Source organism: Lactuca sativa, chromosome 4 (genome assembly GCF_002870075.4).
Source record: "Lactuca sativa cultivar Salinas chromosome 4, Lsat_Salinas_v11, whole genome shotgun sequence".
Lineage (NCBI taxonomy): Eukaryota > Viridiplantae > Streptophyta > Magnoliopsida > Asterales > Asteraceae > Lactuca > Lactuca sativa.
The window spans coordinates 32,811,839-32,825,204 of NC_056626.2; the positions used below are offsets into that span (position 1 = coordinate 32,811,839).

The 13,366-nt window shown below is 25.6% G+C and overlaps 1 long non-coding RNA gene across 1 annotated transcript; it reads right to left on the minus strand.

The window, feature by feature from the left end:
• Positions 1–10,760: 10,760 nt before the first annotated feature.
• On the minus strand, positions 10,761–11,500 carry LOC111896430 (uncharacterized). Its single transcript, XR_002851894.3, has 3 exons — positions 11,287–11,500; positions 10,952–11,036; positions 10,761–10,862 (listed from the first exon to the last, which is right to left on the minus strand). It is a non-coding gene; the product is annotated as an uncharacterized LOC111896430 (long non-coding RNA).
• Positions 11,501–13,366: the final 1,866 nt, after the last annotated feature.

Here is a 13,366-nt window from a genome sequence, read left to right on the forward strand (position 1 = left end):
TTTAAAGTATAATGTTAAAAATGATAAGAAAAACTAAACATGTTAGAACATCATAATGTAAAGGCTTAGAAAAAAAAATATTAAATATACATCTCAAGAAATGTACAATGTCGTAAAATATGTTTATAGTGTAAATGTGTCATTGGTTAGAATATCAAAATACAACCACATTAACATTTGGATTATTTTCGGTTTGAGAGAGTAACTTTCCATAAGACTCCAACTTGCTGAAAGATGTAACTATATCACCCACTTATGCTTCAAGGTTGGAGATACTAGTTATTGTCTTTTTTAATTATTGGGTACTAGTTGCAAGAGACTTGACAATGTCATCAAGAGACATCCCTGACATAAAAGAATTTTAAAATGTGGTTTGGCTTGATAATGGGGTTGTTATGGCGGGTATATTTTTGACATAAAAGAATTTTAAAATGTACATTCCTGATATCGTACACTCTAGACATTTTGGAATTTTTACACTACATTTTGGCATCATATATATCTTTTTTTTTATTTGTACTCAACATGTCACTACTTTTGTTAGATTCTCATTACAACTTTACGGTAGATTTCAAAAGATAAAATTATACCGAATCCTACATGTCGTAAATTTTGAAAGTCTAACATAATTCATTTATTTAATTTAGGCCTATCTGATGCTCACATTGTGTCGTCCATTATAGCACCTATAACTAACATCTTATATTATAGAACTAGTTTATAGACGTTAGAAAATTAGTAATACATTTGCAATGTGTTTTAAAGATACATGCAACATTCTTTATGTCTAAATTAATGATAAAATAATTATGTTGTATAAGGAGATATAATCATATAAATTGAAAAAAAAACATAGACAATCAATGATGGAATAAACATTGTTTTATTTAAAATTTTAAAGTAAAATAATATAATAATAATACATTAACACAAAACATAAAAAAAGAAAAAATATTGAAGTACAAAAATAGCCCTAGTTTTTTATAGTTTTAACCGTGTTTAGTTCTAAATTGATATTTTTCAATTCTCATCGTTTCGAATTTTGGTCCTTATTTTAAGGTTATATACCAATTTCGTTCTTATTTCTGGGTTCTTGTGATCAAAATCGATATGACCAAAACAAGATCCTACAAAAAGATAATGAAATGAAACTATACTGCTATATGGCCAAATGAACATATACTTATCCACTATAGTTTTTTACCAAACAAAATCATCTAATCACAACAATGGGTAAGACTGAGTTATGACCAAAACAAGATCCTACAGAGAAATCATGAAACAAACATCACCAACTATTTATAATAATAATAATAATATATGATTTATTCATTTTATTTTATTAAAGAGTTTAAAAACATCAAAATCTAACCAACATCCCAGTTTTTTTTATATTTTCCAATTTGCTAAAAGTAGCTCAAAAGAATAATAAATTAAATAAATAGTTGTAGAAATAGCAGAATTCACCATTTTTTGGGGGCAAAGGTTGCAATCATTACCATCAAAGTACGTTGTGTTGTAACACGCAAGCATAAAACCATACACATTATAAATTGCAAAAAGAAACTTAAAGCACAAATAAATAAATTAAAGTTTCATGCTATAATAAAATATAAACCGAAAAATAAAATTATTCGTCATTTTTCTACAAACCATTTATTTTTAAAAAAAAAAATGTTAGTATAACACATACATATCATAATTCCATAAAAACTGTCTTTTGCTTCAAAAAAAACCGACCTTAAATCACATGAGAACCAAAAACATATCATATCCAATCTACATCCTCCCATTTATCAAACGATTTGAATTGTGACAGAAAAGAGAGTTATACCCTTTGATTTTTATCAACTTATAAAATGATCAAAATACCCCTCTTATAATGAGAACAAACCTGTAAAAACTGATCATTTTGACCAAAATACCCTCTTATAATGAGAACTATCTTCCATTTTTAATTTCCACCATATTTTTTTCTATTTTTATCGAATCATTTATTCCAGAAAAGCCATATAATACGAAAATTATAAGCCAAAAAGACCTTCAATCTCCCAGACATCTTCAAAAATGCATTCTAGACCCCTTCAGATCAAGTAAATTTCCGACAAACTCAACCATCATCTTCATCAGTAAATCAGTTATCTCAGGTAAAACAAACTAAAAATGTATGCAAGAACCTGATAAGATAAGGTCTACACCCAACCATTGTTGTTTTCTTTATTTTCACAAAATAAACATTTCTTCTATTTCTACTATTCTTGAAACTTGGTTTAAAAAGTTCTTGAATTTTGAAAATAAAAACCAAAGACTTTTTAACAACTGAAAATTCAAATCCATGAAAAAAATGATATTTTTAAGTAAGGAATTGCAAAAAGAACAAGGGCTGGAAATATTTCATCAAGAAATTGTAATTATGAAGAGAAGCTTACCACAAGAGCCGTATTCTTGATTACAATGTCATAATATGATAAACAGTTAATACAATGTCTTACTTGCTTAGACTAACTAAAACTATAATGCTAGTTAGATTATCAAATAACATCTTAATAGAAAAAAATACTAAAAGTTCAATATCTTAATAAGTAAAAAAATTTCATATGTAAAGTTTTGAAAGAATAAAGCAACAAATGGTCAGATTTTCAAAGTACAAAGTGTTGCAAGAAAATAAAATTACAATGTCATTACAAAAAAGATTGAAATGATAATGTTAGATATTTCGAGTACACTTTGTCTTAAAGAAGAAAAAAAAAAAAAAAAAAAACGATAATGCTATGTATTCTGTCTTAATGGTAAAAAAAAGTACCAACATCGTGATAGGTTAGATTCATAAAGAATAAGTAATAGGAAAGTATTAAAAGTAATTTGTCTTAATTGTAAAAGGAAAGTTTTAGTAGATCAGATTTTGAAAGAATAATAATATTATAACAGGTTAGATTTTTAAAAACGTTTTAAAAGAAAAAACAAACTAAAATTAAAATGTCTTAATAAGAATAATGCTATAACCAATTAGTTTTCCCCATAATGGTAAAGACAGTATGATATCACTGATACCTAAAATCAAACAATGTAAGAATTCTGTAGTGTTCTAATAGGTTTAATGTACAATCAAAGGGCAACATCTTTTTAAGCGGAGAAAACAATTCAAAGCACAATGTCTTAATAGAATATAAAAATAAAAATGTTATAATATATGTAACTGAAATCCAACAGGTTCAGTTTTTTAAAGTGCAAGGTTAGAAAAAAAAAAAAAAGTACAAATGTCTTAATAGGTTAGATTACGGGAGTAAAAGCTATAAATAAATAGCATACAATGTTAGAAATGTTTAGAACTTTAATGTCTTCATAAGTAAGATATTGAAAATGATATGACTTTCAATGTACAATAACTTAATTAGAAAAAAAAAATAAGTAAAAGTGCAATGTGCTGATAGAAAAAAAAATTAGAATCTAAATGATATAAGTGGCAACCAAAATCAAACAAGTTTATAATGTATTATTATTAAAATTATTACAATGTCTTGATAGGAAGAAGAACAAAGAAAAGTATAATGGTACAATTAGTAAAGAAAAATAACTTTACATTTTCAAATGCAATGTCTTATTACCAAAAAAGTGGTTTGACTTTAAAAGTGTAACTAAAGCTCTAAAAGTATAACACTAAATTGGTTTGATTTTCAAAGTATAATGTGTCCTAAAGGGTAAAAAAAGAAAAATGTTTTAATGGGGAAAAAAGTAAAAGTATAGAGCTATATTAAGTAACAAAAACAAAAAAATAAAAAAAAAAGATTTTCAACAAAAAAATGTCATACAATAGATTTTCGAAGTGTAATAAAAGTAAACTAATTTAACTGGTTAAATTTTCTAGATACAATGTTTTAAAAGGAAAAAAAAGAAAGAAAAAAAGAGATACATGATGTCTAGGTTAACAAAAAACAGATTTTTTGAATACGATGCCTAAAAAGTAAATATATTTAAGTTATACATTGGTAACTAAAACCAAATGAGATTAGATTTTCAAATTGTAATCTCTTACAAATATTAGTATTATCTATTATTAATTTTTAGAAATAAATAAAAGTGCAATGGTATTGGTAACCAAAAATAAACAAGTTTAGATATTAGGGATACAATGTATAATTGTCTAGGTTTTTAGAATACAATGTTTTAATGGAAAAAATAATTAAATCTACAATATCTTGATATGTTAGATTTTCAAAGTGTAATATCTTAAGAGAAAAAAAGAAGGTACAACGATTTTGTAAGTTAGATTCTAAAAGTACAAATGCTATAGTTGGCAACCAAAATCAAAGTCCAGAGTCTCAATATCTTTGGATTAAGAACAATTAAAAAAAATCTCTAAAAGGTTAGATTTGGAAAATATAATGTTCAAATTAGAAGAACTCTTTAGCTGGTTCGATGTTCAAAGTTATTAATGTTTTAATAGAACATGGTATAGATATATTTTTTAAAAGGTCATTACTGGTCAGATTTTATAAGTACATCTTAATAAGAAGAAAAAAAATAAAAGAGTATTGAGGGTATATTGCTATAATCTATTACATTTTCAAAATACAATGTCTTAATAGATAATAACAATTAAGCAAAACAAAACAAATTTGGATTTTCATACATAAAAATGTCCTAACTGAAAAAAAAAATAGAATGTTCTATTAGATTTTGAGTGTAAAATGTTGTAATGAAAAATACAAGGTTACAAATAGTTGGATTTTCAAAGTACAGTGTATTACTAAAAATACAATGTTTTATTAGAAAACTATGAAAAAGTACATCATGTTATTATGAAAGCAAATACAATATCTTATTATGTTGGGTTTTGAAAGTACAATGTCATAATTGAAAGTATAATGTTGTATATAACTAGCTTTTCAAAGTACAATGTCTGAATAGAAAACAACTAGAACTTCAAGTATACTATGGATGCTAAACAACATAGAACACATATAGAAACAAAAACATCAATACAATGTTTTAATATGCTAAATTTTCAAAGTGCAAAGTCTTAAATGAAAAAAAAAATGAATGTTTTACCTTTACAATGTGTTAGTAGGTAAAAATTTGAGTGTTTACTACTATATTGTGTATTTAAATAGTACAAAAACTTAAATAAGAACATTAAAAGTGTCACTTTTTAGCAGGAAATAAATTTAATTATTAAAAGTATAATGTCTTCATAGAACATGTTTTATATCTTAACAGAATGGATTTTGAAATTACAAATAACGCTTAATTTTGTTATATTTTGAAAGTACAAATGTTTTAATCAAAGTGCACTATATTTTTTGTTATAGCATATTTTACTTATAGCTATAACTCTTTTGATTATCAGGAAATACAATGCTTTATACAAAAAAGTTAAAAGCTATTCGCCTTAATTGCAAACCAAAAACATGTTGGAATTTTTGAAGTAAAAAATCTAAGTAAGAAAAAAAAAAAAAAATAGCATGAAATGCTATTGAATCAATACGTAATAGTTAAAAGCTATTACTTTTCTCCTTTGAAAGCAAAATGCTATATAATCGTTGGATTTTTTAAAGTAGCCTGAATCAATACAAAAACAACTTCATAAGAAAAAAACAACTTCATAATAGCAAAGAACAAAGGAAGGTGTAATTTGTATAAATTAGTAACCAATGTGCAATGTCTTAATAAGAAAGATATTAAAGTAAGATTGACTTGATAAGAAAAAAAAATGATTTGATTTTAGAAGTATAACTGAAAGTATAATGCTAAAATTGGTTCTGTTTACATAGTACATTGTCTTGATTGGTTAGACTTAGTAAGAATAAAGCTCTAATTGGTTGGATTTTCAATATATAATGTTTTAAAGGAGAAAAGTTTTAATGTCTTGAAAAGAAAAAAGAAAAAAAAATTAAAATATTATACATGGTAACAAAAAAGTTAGGTTTTCAAACAGATTACCTATTGAAAGTGTAATAAAAGAAAAAAGTATTAATAGGTTAGATATTGAAAGAATAAGCCTATAAATGGTTAGATTTAGAAAATACTACGTTTTAAAAGCTAAAAAATAGGTTCCAAATGTTTTAAAAAAAATGTTTACATAACATATTGGTAACTAAAAAATTGCTTAATGACCATTTTGGAATGTGATAAAATACTATAAAGCATATAAAGTACAAAGAAATAGTTTAGGAACTGTGTACGAAGGTTAGTTTGAAAAATTTAACTTTTTCCAAAAAAGTAAAAAAACAAAGTTTTTATAGGTTAGATAATGAAATTATAAGGCTATTACTACAAGTACAATGCTATGATTACTAACATTTTCAAAAAACAAAAAAAAAAAATCTTTATTGTAAAAACAATAAAAGTAAAATGTATAAAAGGAGTAAATGTTAAATTTGAAAGAACAATGTCTTAAGTAGAATCTAAATGTACAAACTATAATGTGATAACTAAATATTCAAAGTAAGATTACATTGTCTTAATAAGTTATATTTCAATTTATAACGATAGATTTGCTTTAGATACTAAGATTTAAAAGTATTAAAGTTCTTTATAATGACATAATTGGTAACAAAAATCAAACAGGTTAAAACTTTCAAAGTAAAATATCTTAATAGGAAAATTTTCTAAGTGTGTCTTATTAGGTTAAGTTTTAAACATACAACTAGGGTCTTTTTTTTTGGTTTTTCTATTTTTTTTATTATTAAAATGTCCAGACAATACATTCTAATATTAACCAACACTATGCATCAGTTGATCATAACATTATATGGTAAATTCATAATGCTCATATAATTAGAGATAAATCATCTTAAACGTAGAAAATAAAAGAAGACCGTTAATTAATGTCTTAATAGAAATGCAAAATAGAAGGATAATGTCTTAATAGCAAATAAAATAAAAGTAGAACGTATTAATAGGATGGATAACTGAAAGTAAAATAAAAGTTAAAATTTTCAAAGTACAATTAGGAAAAACAATTATGAGAGGAGCGTCTTAATAAACAGAGAATATAATTATATGATAAGTGACGTAAATCAAACAAGTAGACTTTTAAATACCATAGTCTTAATAAGATCTAATTTGAAACTATCAGGCTATAAATGACAATTTTTAACATATTTAAATAAGAAAAATTAAAGTATAATGGTTTAACACAAAATAATTTAAGTATGATGATATATAAGTTTTAACATATTTAAATAAGAAAAATTAAAGTATAATGGTTTAACACAAAATAATTTAAGTATGATGATATATAAGAGGTAACCAGATTCAAAGTTCAAATTCTCAAAGTATAAAGTCTTTGGATTGAAAACAATAAAAAAAATGTCTAAAAAGTTAGATTTTCAAAGGATAATTTATTAATAGAACTTATTATAGGTACAATTTCTTGATAGGAAAAAAAAAGTTGGAAGTCCAATGTCTTATATGTTATAAATCGAAAACATAATGTCAACAGTGGGTTAGATTTTATGAATAAATCTTAATAAGAAAAAATAATTAAAAGAATATCTTATTAGGAAAAATATTGAGTATGATGCTACAATCTGTTAGATTTACAAAGTACAATGTCTTGATCAAAGTGGCTGTATCTTTATAAGAAATAACAATTCAAAGTACAAATTCAGATTTTCATAAAGTAAAAAAATGTCCCAACAGAAAAAATAAAAAAGAAAGTTCTATTAGATTGACTGTAAAATGTGGTAATTAAAAGTACAAAGTTAAAATTGGTTGGATATTTAAAGTACAACTTATTAATAAAAATACATTATCTTATTATGAATAGAAATACAATATTTTATTATTTTGAGTTTTACAAGTACAATGTTATAATTGAAAGTATAATGTTAAATGTAATTAGCTTTTTAAAGTACAATGTCTTAATAGAAAACAATTAGAACTTTAATGTCTTAATAGGGAACCAAATTACAAGTATATTTACTATAGAAGCTAAGCAAAATAGAACACATATAGATTGAGAAAGTACAAAGTATTAATAGACAAATAAGTAAAAGTAGAATGTCTTAATACATTAAATTTTATAAGTAAATGTTAAAAAAACTAAAAGTTCAATGTTACATATTGAGATATGGTAACCAAATCAAATAAATTCAGATCTAAACAATGCAATTTCTAAAAAATAACTATTAATAGATTAAATTTTGAAAGAATAAAGCTAAAAATGGTTAGATTTTGAAAATGCAATATCTTAAAGAAATTAAATAAATAAATGTACAATGTCTTGATAAGAAAAAAAAAAACTAATACTATATTGTGTTAATGTGTTGGATTTTAAAAGTATAATGTTATTAAATTTTCAAAATACGATATCATTATAGAAAAAAAAAAAACATTAGTACAATAATTTAATATGCTAAATGTTCAAAATGCAATGTCTTAAATGAAAAAAAGGTATGTTTTACCTTTACAATGTCAATGTCTTAAATGGGAAAAACATTAAAAGTAAAAAAAGTATATATGTGGTTGCCTTTTAAAGTAAAATGTCGTGGAAAAATTATTAAAAGTACAAAATCTTAATCAAAAAAATCAAAAGAATAATGTTGTAGTTTGTATATATATACACAACATCTTAATGTTAGATTTTCAAATTTAACACTATAACTACTTTGATTATCAGAAAATACAATGTCTTAATACAGAAAAGATAAAAGTTCAATTTTTTAAATCTAAAAAATATTGAGTTTCCAACCCTATAATTGGTAACCAAAAACAAGTTTAAAATTTCAAAGTACAAAATTTAAGTAACAAAAAAGATAAACCATATGAGAGCTAAAAGGTATACTGACTTAATACAAAAATTATTAAAAGTACAATGTCTTAACAGAAAATTAGAATATAAAATGTAGCCAAAATTGAACAAGTTCAAACTTTTAAAGTACAATGTCTTAAAGAGATAGATTATGAGAGTGCAATGTAGATGAATATATCAAGTTATAATTGGTTTAAATATTTAAAGAGCAATATCTTAATAAGAAAAAAAGTATAATGCTATAACTGGTAACCAAAATCAATCTAGTTTATATATTCAAAGAACAATGTTTTATCTCTTAGTAGCAAAAAAAGTAAAAGTGCAATGCCTTAAGTGAAACTATAATGCTCTATTTGAAAAGTATAATGCTATAATTGGTTGTATCTTGAAAGTGGGAAAAAAGGAAAATATTAGATATTGTAACCAAATAATAAAAAAAAAAAAAAAAAAAAAAAAAAAAAAAAAACCTAAGATTTTCAAAATTGAATGTGTTAGTAGAATAGATTTTCAAAGTATAATAAAAGTAAAATGTGTTAACAGATTAGATTTTGATTAGAATAAAGCTATAGATGATTAGATTTTAGAAATGCAATGTCTTAAAAAGAAATAAAAGATGAATTTCACCTACTATCTTAATAGAAAACAAAAGAAAAATGCAATGTCTTATTAGAAAAAAAAATGAAGGTGTAATGATTAAATGTTAAATAAAATCAAGTACATACAAATAAAGTGTTATAATTGGTAAGTTCATTGCCAGTTATTAGTTGAATTTATATAGTATATAATGTATTAATGTGAAAAAAAAAATTATAATTACAATGTCTTCTTAACACATAAAAAGTAAAAGTATAATGCTGTAAATGGCAATGAAATCAAATAAGTTAAGGTTTTCAAATTAGAAAGTCATAACAATAAAATTAAATTAAAGTAATAATCTCCTAACAGGAAAAAAAATGAAAGTAAAGCTGTAAAGGGTAACCAAAGACAAATAAATTTATATTTTCAAATTACAAAATCTTAATAGAAAACCATATATAACTATATAGGTACATTGTCTTAATAGGTTAGATTATGAAAGTAAAATGTCATAATTATAATGCTACAACTGGTTAGATTTTTTGAGTACAATGTTTTAGTAGAGAAAAAAGAATTTACATTGTCATTAACAAGAAAAAAAATTGGAAGTATACTGTTATAAACTTATATATGATAATAGAAATTAGGAACCAGAACTTATAATGCTAAAATTAGTAACCAAAATCACACATGTTTGGATTTTCAAAATACAATATCTTAAAAGGGAAAAGGTTAAAAATACAAAAAACATAATGCTATAAGTGTTGTATACATGGTAACAAAAAAATTAGGTTCTCAAATAATGTTAGAATTTGAAAGTCTAATAAAAGAAAAATGTAATAATAGATTAGATTTTGAAAGAATAAGCCTATAAATGGTTAGATTTACAAAATACTGTGTTTTAAAAGCAAAAAAATAAGTTCCCAATGTCTTTAAAAAATATTTAAGTAATACATTGGAGGTATAACATTATAACTTAATATTTAAAGTATATTGTGTTAATAAGAAAAAGATAAAATTACACTGTCTTATAAGTTATATTTCAAATTATAATGATAGATTTGGTTAGATACTTAGATTTAAAAGCACTAAAGCTATTTACAGGAAAATATTTGAAAGTATATTGGTACAACTGGTAACCAAAATCAAACAAGTTAACATAAATGTCTTAAATCTTAATAGAGCAAACTAAATTTCAAAGTATAATATCAAAATTCTTAAAGGATTAGATTTTCAACATACAATGTCTTGAAAGGATAAAAACTAAATTCCCTGCGTTCATATGCATTGGTTCTAAATTGCATTCAATCACAACATACCAACTTATGAGACAATAGGGAAAAGCTTAGTAGATTTAATTCTAGGTTTAGAGAAATAAAATCTACTGTGGTTCTTGTTTGACAAGAGATAAACGATGACAACATGAATCTTCAATCGAGGTAAAGAAATTCAATTATTCAATTAATACATAATCTGTTTTTCAAAATGTCATTATTAAAACATTGAAATCAGGTACTGGGAAACGATATATCTGCACGTCTCAAATTTAGAGAACCCCCATCATTAATAAAAAAAAAAAAAAAAAAAGGTGATTAGAGTGTTGTTGAATCGAAACCCTACCTGATGTTTGAATTCTTGTTAAATCACTGTAATTGCAGACAACAAAGGAGCAATTCAACAGCCTGAAACTTTTATCTTTTATAATCTGCAAAGCATCCGGTAAAACAGATTTTACACAAAAAAAACCCTCAAAGAAGACATGGAATACTAGAGAATATAGAAACCCCAATGACGAAACAGAATGAAATTAAAACGGTCATCAACGTTCGATTCTTTCTTCTCCATACATCAATTTTAATTTTACAGAAGAAAATCTCTCAACTCGATTTACAGAAAGAAAAATAAAAACGATAGAACTCAGATAGAATAAAATACAGAGCAAAAAAAAGACTTACAGAGATGTTGATAATTTATTGGATTGCGGATATGGCTATAGTCTCCAGACCGAGAGAAGAACGACTGAAGAGCGCATCTATCTATATCGCCGATATACACCGACCCAAACCTTTCGACTTCCAACGGCTATTTGTAAAAATATTTCCAAAATTAAGGGCGATCTTTTTATACTTCAAAATTCCTTTTCATAAAACCTCTTATTTACTTGTTATTTTGCCAAAAAAAAAAAAAGTTTTAAAAATATTTTTGGAATAATTTTTAGTTTTTTACCCTTTAAAAAGATAAAACTGAACAAATGGTCTTTGTAATTAGGTTAGCTAAAAATTGTTATTTTGATCAAAATAGATTTAAACTAGCACCGTAGATCTAAACTTTTTATTTTGCTGTGAGTTTAGTCCAATTTATTATAAACTTTTTTAATGATGATTTTGCCCTTATTTTTTTTCTTTTGCAGTTATTTAATTATTTATTAAAAGGACAAATTTAAAAATAAAATTTGCATTTTCTATTTTATTTTTATATTTTTTTATAACAGAAATAAAAGAAAATTAAAAATGCAATCTCTCTCTCTCTCTCTCTCTCTCTCTCTCTCTCTCTCTCTCTCTCTCTCTCTCTCTCTCTCTCTCTCTCTCTCTCTCTCTCTCTCTCTCTCTCGTTTCACAACCAAACACACAAACACAGATCCACCTTTAAGAACATGAAGAACGCCCAGTACTCCCCTCCCTTCTCTAGCGAAGCAGATCCTTCGGTCACCATCATAAACATCGCCAAACCACTAACAATCACCAATTTTGCCTATAAAAATCGAGCCTTCAGATAATCATCATCATATTCCTCTTCAACCCACCATGAAAAATCACCACTATCGAGAACCCATCATCCCCATTTGCCTTATAACCATTTATCTTCTAATCCAATTGCAGCTCAAAAAACATATTAAGAAAGATGAAGGATGAAGAATGAGGGATTGTGATTGAATGGAGAAGTGACGCTGTAATCGAACAAAAAAAGAAAAAGAATAAGGGTCAGACCTCCAATCGAATTTGAATAAGGAAAGAAGGAGACACATACAAAATTAATGGAGGTGGTCGGATGATCGTCGACTTCAGATCTTCTATAAGTTTACGAGGACAGAGTTAGATCTAGAAATGGACATACATACACACACTTAGGTTTGGGTTAGGGAAGAATATCATCAAATTCGAATCAATTAAACCCAGATGAATTGAAGACACCGACTGCTGTAACATTGTAGATATTATGCACCGTTCAAAGTGATTTCAAAAATCGATTTCATCTCCTCTCAGCTCTCCTCCCTACTCTCTGTTCAGAACGGATAAATGACGGCTAGGGTTTCGTTAATGGTGGTTCACAACAGTGGAAGAGGAGGCGACTGTGTTGGGATGCAAAGTTCTTCATGTATGACTTTGTAGATGGTTTGAATTTTGGAGACCCACTTGCATGTGGTGCATTAGCCTTTTGACTAATAAGTATTAGAGAGTGAGAGAGAGAGAGACATGTAAACACCTCTATATAAGGTGGGTTCATACCACTTGTAGAGGTGTTTTTGAGAGATGTAGTCATCGTGATTGGTGAGTGAGATATTTATGAAGTTCTAGACTAGATCCCTTTTTGTACTCATTTACTATAATCGAATATATCTTTTAGCACCCAAATCACCATGTTCATTGTGCAAACTTTACTTCGGCATGCCAAACCATGTTCTTATGTCACTACAATTGGTATCAGAGCGGGTCTTCAAGATCAAGGTGATTTTTGAAGAACGATTCTCGGTTTGGCAACTTTTGTCACAATTGGAGCATTTTTGGTGAGTCTTTCTCTATGATCTCTCTTAATCTTGTTGATCCGTGCATTACGTTCTTGAATTTTGATCGATTTGATTCATTAGATCTAATTCATTTCAACCCCATAGTTGATCCAATCATTTTTTTTAGATCGAGCCCAATACAAACATGATTTTTGTTTTGATTTAATCTTGAGCCCAAATCATAATTCATTACTGTTCATCTAATCATTTTTAGCCCAAACCAAATTTTCAAACTAATCATGTTCGTCGAT